Raw genomic sequence first — 11,550 nt, 5'->3', positions numbered from 1 at the left:
GCCAGCGGTGGGAATAGTAGGGGGCGGTGAGGCCTCCGCGGAAGCACAGCCGGCCACGGGAGGCAGGAGCATGCGGCATGACCGGCGCTGCTTTGGGCGGCTTGAGCAAGAAGACCAGAGGTTGAAGAAGCACTACACCCGTTGGATGGACATCGTACGGTCACTGGAGCTAGAATTGTTCATATTGACTAAGTTGACAATGCCCTCCGTCCCCGTCAACTTTGTTGGCCCACAAGTCATCCTCCCACTATGGTGGGTCCCAGCTAGCAGGGGGTATTCTTTTTTTGTGTGTAATACGGAGGCACTTCCTTGCGTGCGAAGATATAGCTGGTGGGTCCGACATGTCAGCAGGGGGAATGTTTTTTTCGCGAAATACAGAGGCCCTTCCGGTGGGTCCCAGCTGTCAGGTCCTCGCAAAAAAAGGGAAAGAAAATGAAAGACTTGGGAAGGCGTACAGAACAAGCTAGTGTACCAGTAAAGAGACGTTGTCGAGTTTTAGAAAAAAGAAAGACGTGCTCCTGTAGCTGGTTCGAATACAAACCTAGACTATGACTATATATGATGCTATGCTACTCTGCAAGTAATGAAACTGACATATCCAATGTTCGCTTCTCCTCTTCTCTACTTACTCTGCCTAGCATCAGAAGCTCTGGTCGCAGCAACCATGTCCGCCGGCTGCTCGTCCACCTGCTCTTTAGCAGGCAACAACTAGATATGCGCCAAGTTGCAACCCGTACCATCGCCTGTGGGTCTCATCACACCCTCGCCGGCACGTGCACCGCAGCCGATTGCTCATCGCAACCCGCTGCCACTGCTGCGAATCACGCAGAGTCATCCGTCGCATCTCAACCACAATCCGCAACCATGGACGAGTCTTCTACAAATGCCCGAATCATGGGGTAATAATATGTTTAAGTGTTGTTCTGCTGCTTTCAGTTGCTGATTTTTTTTAATAGTTTGGTTTATGATCTACCAATTTGATTCATGCAGAAAAGGGAAGATTCGTGTGATTTGTATTTCTGGGAAGTTGCTGATGTGGGGGAATGCAACTACGCTGATTATTTGGTTAGCCGAGGAATCCCAATACCAGCAGGTTGGGGTGTTGGACAAGTAACTGAAGGAACGACAGAAGAGGAAGATGCAGAGCAGAAGGTTAAAGATGCAGTTCCTCTGATGCAGTATGTAGCCCTCGAGATGTATTCAGTGGCTACGACATGAGCACTTTGCTGAAACTAGTAATGAATGAAACCTGTGTAGCAGGCTAGGCGTAGTGTTCTGAACATCTAATGATTTCTATTAACGGAAATCAGGGGGTATCCCCTCTTTCTCATATATATAAATAAATAGCAGAGGCCCTGTCGGGTCAGCTTTGTTCTCATTCGAAGACGTCGATCAAATTGCAGTCCAACAGCAAACTATGTCATCAAATTCAAGTTTCACAGCCAAATATGAGTACAACTAAACAACAATGTCATCATGTTTTAGTTGTCATACAATCACCAAACACAAATCAGCATACATAACAAGTGATGTTCTCACAACAAAATACTAAACAACATGTTCATCAGGTTTCAGTTGTCATAGGAAACACAATTTCACATAGTAGATAAAAAACGTCTTTTGACAGGCAAATACGACAAAAGCAATGTAATCATCATCCGCAGCAGTAGCGTCAACATCTTCGCCATGTGTATCAGTCTGAATCGTAATTCCCCACGGTGTCATCTTCTTCTTCGTCCTCAACATCCTAGAACGTTGGCTTCTTCTTGATCAACTCTTGTATGTCCACAGCATGACAGGCAATATTTTCACCGGCGTCATTGACGTGATGGTTCTCAAAGATATTAGGAACATCTGTGTTATCCTGTACATCAGGAGCAGTGTAAGCATCATCTTGTTGTGCAACTTCATTAAACGAATTCCTCTGCTCAAACCTTTGCAATACTCTCCAGTCATCGCTACGTGCAAATGTGTCTTCCAAGAAAAATATCTGTGTTTCTTGATTTGCCAAAATAAATGGCTCATTGGTCTGGTACGCCGCCTTGACATTGATGGATTTGAAATAATCATCAGCTTTGGGTTTTGCGATCCTGGAAAACAGGTTATACCAACGACAGCACAACAGAACCACACACAGATGATCCTCGAAACTGGAGATATACTGCAACTGAACAATGTCTGTTATGTTAGCATACATGTCAGTTGTCTCTTTGTCATACGTATTCGTGCTCATGATGGCACTGTTTTGTGTCTTCCTGCCTTCGTCTCGTGCAAGGGTGTTGTAGCGCACATCTCCAACAACGCAAGATTCATAATGTCTTACCCGAGTATCAGGACCCATTTCTAGTGAGTAAAGGGCATCATCAACTGCCTGCCCATCCTCCCGCATCTTCTTAACCTATGGTTAGAAAATAGACAAGCTGATCATCTTATGTACTCAATATATTAAAAAAACTGACAGTGCACTTCAAAAGCTTACATGGTTCTTGAACCATTTCGCAAATCCTGCCATAACCAGTTTGTTAATGTTTCTTGGATTTTGCGGTAGTAACTCCTCTTTGTAGATGCTGCACAACATAGTGATCGCGTCAAACATCTAAATATATAAGAATGTGCTGCAAGTTTGGTAGATTACGATGTATAAGCTGTAGTACAGCACTTACTTGATATACGGTAGTATCTCAGGACAGTTATTCAACACATACCAAACCATTTTGTCCAAATCTTTAGGTTTGTCCTCTTGTCGACTCTTCCCCTGTAACTCGAACAGAATAATCAAAAACATTGAGCTCGGGATTGTCTTCACCCACCTCTTTGCTAAGCTGATCAGCTGTTTCAATGTATTTTGAGCAGAATGTCAACGCTTCTGTAGCAATGTAGGCCTCTACAATGGAACCCTCGGGTCTAGCTCTGTTCTTAACATAGCCCTTGAAAGTGCCTAGCCGCCTTTCAATAGGGTACATCCAGCCATACTGTACTGGACCTCTAAGTAGTGCCTCATCAAGTAGATGAACAGCCAAATGCACCATCACATCAAAGAAGGCTGGAGGATATATCTTCTCAAGGTCACATAGGATAGTTGGTATCTTGTCTCTAAGACGCTCCAAAGCATCTATCCTGATATTCCTACTGCAGAGTTCCCTGAAGAATTGTCCCAACTCTGCAACTGCTCTGTATAAGTCAGGGCGGCCCAATCCTCTAAGGATAACAGGTAAAACCCATTGAAGTAGGACGTGGCAGTCATGAGTTTTCAACCCTCGTACCACTAGTGCAGAACCGGGCAATAGCACCGGTTCGTAAGGCCCTTTAGTGCCGGTTTCGGAACCGGCACTAAAGTTTCGGCACTAAAGGCCCCCCCCCCTTTAGTACCGGTTCAGCATGAACCGGTGCTAAAGGGAAACCATGTGGCACGAGCCAGCTCTGGCGGGCGGGAGCCCTTTAGTACCGGTTGGTAACACCAACCGGTACTAAAATGTTTGGGGGGTTTTTGGTTTTATGATTTCTTTTTCATTTAATTTTGTGTTTTCCATTTTAATTCTTTTTCGTTTGCTGGTATTTTACGATACTACACATTGTACACGTTATGCATATATATATATATATATATAGAATTTCTAGTAGAACCAATCATAACCATATTAATTTACACATACACACATGTATAGCTATATACAATTTCTCCTACATATGCATGTTGCCTTCGGAGCCAGTGGCATTAGCCTAATTGGTGCCTTCGGAGCACGATAACAATTGGAAGTGGTTCATGACCTGGTCGATGGGGGCGGTAGCGGGTAATAGTATTCTCCCTTCGGATTTATGACCTGGTCGAGCAAAAATCCCGCTATTTCCTCTTGAAGTGCTTCTACGCACTCCGTTTGTAGGAGCTTGTCCCGCACCTCTTTGAATTGTTAAGAAGGAGATCAATATGCATGTGTATTAGTTGTGTGACTAGATATCGATAATGGTGTAAAAATTGTGAATAGTGTTCTGACAAGCGTACCCATTCCTGTCTTTGAGATCTGCTCCTTTCGGACGCCATCATGCGAATGTTCTCGCAAACGCAGAATGCACACAGATCAGTCCCCTGCGCCTGCTTTAGGGCCTTTATTACGAGAATGGAATTTAATTTGATCAGATAATAATTAATCAAGCATGATAATTAAAGAGATGGCAGCTAGCTAGCTAGCTAGTACTACTTAATTACTTACCTTGGGTCGAAACCATTTCAGCTGTGGTTTCCATTCGCCTTCCATGACGCTGATGAACCTTGCCCAAGCCCTGTTCGCCGACAAAGAAAATGAATAAAGGAGTTATTAAATAGTTCATATCATGAAATGACGAACTAAATAGGTCGAGATATATAGTTAATAATGATTGAAATTACCTGTTGACTATCCCAAACAAGATGTTATAGTCACTATTTGCTTTGAGTAGTGAGTCTAGTATTTCAACTGTTCCGGCGTCAACTTTAATGATACACAAGATCCAGTGAAATCTGCATGCACACACGTTTGCATGTCTTAATTAAGCGGGCATATGTAAGAAAAAACATGTAGCTAGCTAGTAGGCAAAAACAGAGAATTTGTAGTACAAGAAAGTGTGACTCACTGGAAGTTGTAAGGAAGTAGTATATCTTCATTGTATTTGAGGCGCTTCAAGAACTCTAGCATGTTGTCCCCTACCTGCTTTTCATGATACTTGTTTATTTTCCATGTGTATTCATTAATGGTGTTTGGGTCAATGAACCCAATGCCATAGCGTCCACCTTTTCTCATTTCATACATCTTCATCCTGCATAATACCACAAAAAAGAATATAGTGAGGATAATTACAGGTAATGATTGATCAAAAGGATCACTACAGCTAGCTTGAGACTTAAATTACAGAAAGAAATCACTTACAGACAATAGCAACTGATGATAGATTTGTCGAGTGCGTCTTGATTGTATAACTGAAACAGTTCAGAATACTCAACGGCCACAGCTTTCTCATGGTAGTAATGATCCTTCTTGACATACACCATGAGGGACTCTCGATCGGATCTCTTGATAATGTCCATGTACCATTGATGCAATTCATACATTCTCATTGGGAGCTTCTTGACATCTTCTGGCTCGACCAAAGGTTGGCCCCGGACATATTTCCGTTTATTTCCTCCTCTGTAATCACAGGCATGTCCTCGATCTCGAGGAGTCGTCCAACAGTGATCTTGAGTTCTTCAGCCTGCATTATATGCTCCTGGGTTATTACCACATTGCCCACCTCGGGAACGTAAACTGTTTGGCCACAATAATATTGGGCGCGCGTATTGTCACGTGTTGTTGGCGGCACAACAAGCGGGGGGATCGATTGCGCCGCCTGTTCTCCCAGCTGGGCAACGGTTTTCTCGCATTTTTTGACAGCTGCTTGTTGTTTGCTCAAGCTCGAGCTCGCCTCCTTCTGTAGACGTTGTCGATGTAACTTCCTGATGTGGCGCTCATAGTCTGTGTCAACAGGCTTAGGAGCTGGTGGTTGAGCCATACGAATGAAGTGGTCAACTACTTCCACAGGCACTTTCTCCCTTGGTGGCGGTGGCGGTTTCGGTCCAAAATGGGCGTCGACTTCTGCCTGCACTATGGCATTGGTTTGCTCCTCGGTCCTGTCATAAGCCCTCACAGGAAGAGGAGTAGTGAGGTTTGGACCATATTTATATCGCTTGCCTCCGCCTGTACTTCCTATACTATGACCTCGACTGGTACCGATACGCACCATAGATGCGGGGTGTCTCTTCTGCGATTGCTGAGGCGGCGGAGACGGCTGACGGGGCTGAGTTGGATGAGGAGGAGTGGCCTGAAGCTGTGCCGGACTTGGAGGAGGAGTGGCCTGAGGTTGTGCCAGACTTGGAGGAGGAGTGGACGTCTGACGCTGTGTCGGACTTGGAGGAGGAGTGGCCTGACACTTTGCCAGACTTGGAGGAGGAGGAGTGGCCTCACGCGTTGGTGGACTTGGAGCGGGAGTCTGCTGACTCGGTGGCGGACTTCGATGAGGAGTCAGGTGACGCGGTGTTGGTGGCCTTCGAAAGATGATGCAATCCTTTCTCCATAGGATGACATGATGTATGGCCTCTCCCAATGTGTGCTCGTCGTCACCTCCAGGAATGTCAAGCTGTAGCTTTGAATATGGGTCCACCACCTCATCAACCAAGACACGAGCATAGCCCGCTGGAATTGGGTTGCAATGGAAGGTTGCCTCGGGGGAATTTGAAAAAGCAACGGCGTCCGCCACCTTCATGGATATGTTCTTCATTTTGAAGTGTAGCTCGCAGTTAGTGTTCTCCATGATGTCATCCACGGGGTATCTATCCAGCACTGCGTCTCCCGGGGCGGAACCCACGCTGCTTCTCGGCATGGATGGGGCGGTGCTATCCAATGCTGGATCATCCGCTAGCTGCTGCAGATGCTGAGACCCCCTTTGCTGGCTAAGTGAGTCGATCTGCTCCTGCTGCCGCTGGAATTTAACTGCCAATTCCACTTGACTTGCTTCTAGGCCTTGAAGGCGTTCATAGTCCCGCTTCCTCTGCTCCTCCTCCATCTTCCTCTTCTTCTCCTCCGCAATCTTCTTTCTCGCACGGGTTCTGTAGTCGGCGTTCCAGTCCGAAAACCCCTCATACCACGGAATAGCGCCCTTGCCTCGTGTTCTTCCTGGGTGTTCAGGATTTCCCAGGGCACGCGTAAGCTCGTCGTTCTCTCTGTTGGGCTGGAACACCCCCGATCAAGCCTCTTCTATTGCAACAAGTAGCGCATCATCGGCTCCGTTCAGACATGCCTTCGTCGAAACATTGCCTGTCTTCGGGTCCAACTCCCCCCCATGCGCATAGAACCAAGTCCTGCACCTGGGGGGCCAGCTCTTAGTAACCGGAGTGACACTTGCATCCTCCATCTCTTTCTCAGACTTATCCTACTTAGGCATTGCCACCGTGTAGCCACTTGGCCCCAGCTTATGGAACTTATCCTTTTTTCGGCATTCTTCTTGTTTATTCTCGGCCGTTCCTTAGCTAATTCTGAATCCTTGAATTTCACGAAATCGTCCCAATGAGCACTTTGATTCTCTAGTATCCCCTCGAATACTGGAGTCTTCCTTCCTCCCTTGACGTACTTCTCCCACGTCGTTCTCTTGTGGTTCTTGAATGCAACCGCCATCTTCCTAAAAGCAGCGTCCTTGACTTTCTGCACATCTGCTTCTGTGAAATGATCTGGTAGGGTGAAATGTTCCATGAGAGTATCCCAAAGCATTTTTTTTATTCTCGTCGCCAAAAGTAACATTTGGACGTGGCTTTGCTGGCTTTCTCCATTCTTGAAGGGAGATCGGGAGTTGGTCCTTCACAAGAACTCCGCACTGACGAACGAACTTGTCCGCAATCTTCTTAGGCGCTAATGGTTCGCCATTAGGTTTGAATGCCTCGATATTGTACTTTACGCCCTTCTTCAACTTTCTGTTCGGGCCTCGTTTCGTCCTTTTGCCTGAAGATTTGCTCGATACGGATGGCTGAAAGAAGAAAGATCGATTCGTTAATATATCTTCAACTCATTTAAAACATGCGATGATCACCAGATTCCTGCTTATATAAATATATATACCTCACCGATGTTTGTTGTTTCAGGATCAACATGTTCTTCATCGTAGTTCATGACTTCATCTTCTCGGTCGTCGCGATCGAATATCATATCACCCTCTCCGGTGTTGTTTAGAAATTCGGAGCCGTCAAAATCTTCTTCATTCTGATCATCATCTGGCCCGCGTATGATATCGAACATGGTCTGTTCTCTCTCTCTGTCGGTATTGTCCACCATAGCTTTTATTTAACTACGCCAAAAGAAATATAAAACAATTTAGTATAATCTCGAATAATAGATATAATCTTGAATACATCGTCTCGAATAATAGATATAATCTCGAATACATCATCTCGAATAATAGATTTAATGTCGAATACATCGTCTCGAATAATAGATTTAATCTCGAATACATCGTCTCGAATAATATATAATATCTCGAATACATCGTCTCGAATAATAGATATAATCTCAAATACATCGTGTTGAATAATAGATTTAATCTCGAATACATCGTCTCGAATAATATATAATATTGAATAGTACATCACTGGCTAGGCGGTGGACACCCAAAGAGAAGGAACCCTCACAGGATCATAGCTGAAGTGAGATACCTGAAGAAACTGTCAGGTATTGGAGAACCTGCCGCCCTCTAACGCAACCATGTAGCAATGGACGTGCTCGTCCTCCTCCCTGACACGACGACGTACCACCTCCGGCGGGGCCGGCTCCCTCTGCACCGAAACTGGCCCACGTGAACGCCACCAAACGAGATCAGGGTCGACGACGGGACCCGGGGCCGGGTTCCTCATCAAGCGGCGCGCCCCTCCTGGAAGCACCTCCCAGTGCCAGCCCGGCGGAGCCCAGTCCCGGACATGGGTCAGCTGGACGTCGTCGTGGACGTGTCGACGGCGATGATGCGGGCCAGGCATCGTCGACAACAAATACTAGCTATATGCCCGCAAAAAGTAACATTTTTTTAATGATTGGATTTTGATAACTAAAATTTCTAACATTTTATATAACACTAATTATGCTATCATTGCATATGTCAAAATTATATATGCTATTTCATACTAATTAAGCCTCTAACACTAAAAACAGAAAACACAACTTTTATACATCCATTAAAAAACTGAAAAACAGCATTATATAAAAAAATTTCCATACTAATTAAACACTAATTATATCCATCTAATATGCATTCATACATATATACTAGTGAAAAAATAATAATCTAAAAAATCTAAACTAATTAAACATACAAAATACGTATATACTAATATATACATGCATTAATTCATACATATGTACGTGTGTGTGTGTGTTCATCATGCTTGTGTGTGTGTATGGGCTCGGGGAGGGGCGACGCCCATGGTGGCCGCCGGGGGCGAGGGAGAGGGGTTAGAGGGGGAGAGCTCACAGCGGGGTGACGGCGACGGCCGGGGGCGGCGACGGGCCGGGGCTTGACGCGGGGGCGGCGACGCAGGGATGGCGCGACGGGGACGGGCCCGGGGCGGCGACGGAGACGAGGGCAGCGACGGGGACGGGGGCGGCGACGGGGACGGGGACGGGGCGGCGACGGCGACGGCGTCGATCGATCGGGGCGAGCGGGCGGTGCTTCAATGGGGAAACAGAGGAAGAAACAGAGGGAGAATGAAATTTTCGTAAGTGTTGTATATATAGAAGGCACCTTTAGTACCGGTTGGAGCCACCAACCGGTAGTAAAGGCCTGTTTTGGCCAGGCCAAGCGACGGGAACCGCACCCCCTTTAGTACCAGTTGGTGGCTCCAACCGGTACTAAAGGCCCCCCTTTAGTACCGGTTGGAGCCACCAACCGGTACTAAAGGGTGTGCGCTGCCAGGCGAGGGGCACAAAAGTTTAGTCCCACCTCGCTAGCCGAGGGGCACTCGCACCTGCTTATAAGCCCCGCCGTCACTGCTGTCTCGAGCTCCTCTCTTAAGCAGGCCTTCTGGGCCTACCTCTTCTGCGATGCCCTGTTGGGCCTACTGGGCTAGCGGGCCTGCATCCTGGCCCAACTTGAATTTGGGTTTCTAGTCGTATGCAGGCCGATGTCGCCCAGTAGGTGGGCTTTTTTTCTTAATTTTTTTGCTTTATTTATTTTTGTGAATAACTTAACTTTGAAAATAGATTTTTCAGTGATTCTTTTTTCTTATGTTTAATATTAGTGTGTTTTATCATTATATTCAATTTGGTAATGCTTAGGTTATTTAAAAAATGAAATGCCTTTGTAACGGATGAGTTTTCGTCCGAAACCCTGATACTTCGAAACAGATCGTCCATTTTGTACACGAAGTGCATCCAGTTTTTGTGGTAACCCTCTCTACTTTTTTGCACATGCTATGTGGGTGAAATTATGATACCATGCCAACTTTCATCCTTTTCTGAGTTCATTTGAAATGCTTTTCAATTTCAGGGTCATTTAGCTGAAAAAATCAGTAAATGCATGAAAGAATTTGCTTGCACATAAAATTTCTTCGCATTTCAAATGCCAAAACACATAACTAGCTACCCTAACTATTACAGAGATTCCCTCCTGGGTGTGAAACACAGAAGAAAGTGATGATAGTTAAGCCGATCACATCCCAGATCTTTGGGTGTGAAACTTTTTCTTCGCATGTGTCCCTTTGCGTCGTAGCCATGGAAAATCTTCATCATTTAACAGGATGCTCGGGTCAATATTCACTGTGAATGGAGCAATTTCATCAAACTTTTCATAATCTTCTGACTTGTCTGTCTTGTCATCCACTCCCACGATGTTTCTCTTCCCATAAAGAACTATGTGCCGCTTTGGCTCATCGTACGATGCATTCGCTTCCTTATCTTTTCTTTTTCTTGGCTTGGTAGACATGTCCTTCACATAGAAAACCTGTGCCACATCATTGGCTAGGATGAATGGTTCATCTGCATACGCAAGATTGTTGAGATCCACTGTTGTCATTACGTACTGCGGGTCTTCCGTTACCCCGCCTCGTGTCATATTGACCCATTTGCACCGAAACAAAGGGACCTTCAAACCACGTCGATAGTCAAGTTCCCATATGTCCTGTATATAACCATAATATGTTTCCTTTCCCGTCTTGGTTTCTGCATCAAAGCGGACACCACTGTTTTGGTTGGTGCTCTTCTTATCTTGGGCGATCGTGTAAAATGTATTACCATTTATCTCGTACCCTTTGAAAGTCATTATATTCGAAGATGGTAACTGGGACAGCAAGTACAGGTCATCTTCAATAGAGGTGTCATGCATGGTACGTGCTTGCAACCAGCTGGCGAAACTCCTGGTTTGTTCACGTGTAATCCAGTCATCAGACTGCTCCGGGTGTTTGGAGTGTAGCAAATTCTTGTGTTCATCCATATACGGAGCCACCAAGGCGGAATTCTGTAGAACTGTGTAGTGTGCTTCAATGAGAGAATGTCCGTCCATACATATTATTTGTTCCCCTCCTAGCGTGCCTTTTCCATCCAGTCTGCCCTTATGCCGCGATTCAGGAACACCAATTGGCTTAAGGTCAGGAATAAAGTCAATACAAAACTCAATGACCTCCTCATTTTGACGGCCCTTGGAGATGCTTCCTTCTGGCCTAGCACGGTTATGAACATATTTCTTTAAGACTCCCATGAACCTCTCAAAGGGGAACATATTGTGTAGAAATACAGGACCCAAAACGTTAATCTCTTCGCATAGGTGAACTAGGACGTGCGTCATGATGTTGAAGAAGGATGGTGGGAACACCAACTCGAAACTGACAAGACATTGCACCAAATCATTCTGTAACCTTGGTATGATTTCTGGATCGATTACCTTCTAAGAGATTGCATTGAGAAATGCACATAGCTTCACAATGGCTAATCGAACGTTTTTCAGTAGAAGCCCCCTCAATGCAACCGGAAGCAGTTGCGTCATAATCACGTGGCAGTCATGAGACTTTAGGTT

Source organism: Triticum urartu, chromosome 5 (assembly GCF_003073215.2).
Source record: "Triticum urartu cultivar G1812 chromosome 5, Tu2.1, whole genome shotgun sequence".
In the NCBI taxonomy this organism is placed as follows: domain Eukaryota; kingdom Viridiplantae; phylum Streptophyta; class Magnoliopsida; order Poales; family Poaceae; genus Triticum; species Triticum urartu.
This window is presented reverse-complemented; position numbering follows the sequence as displayed.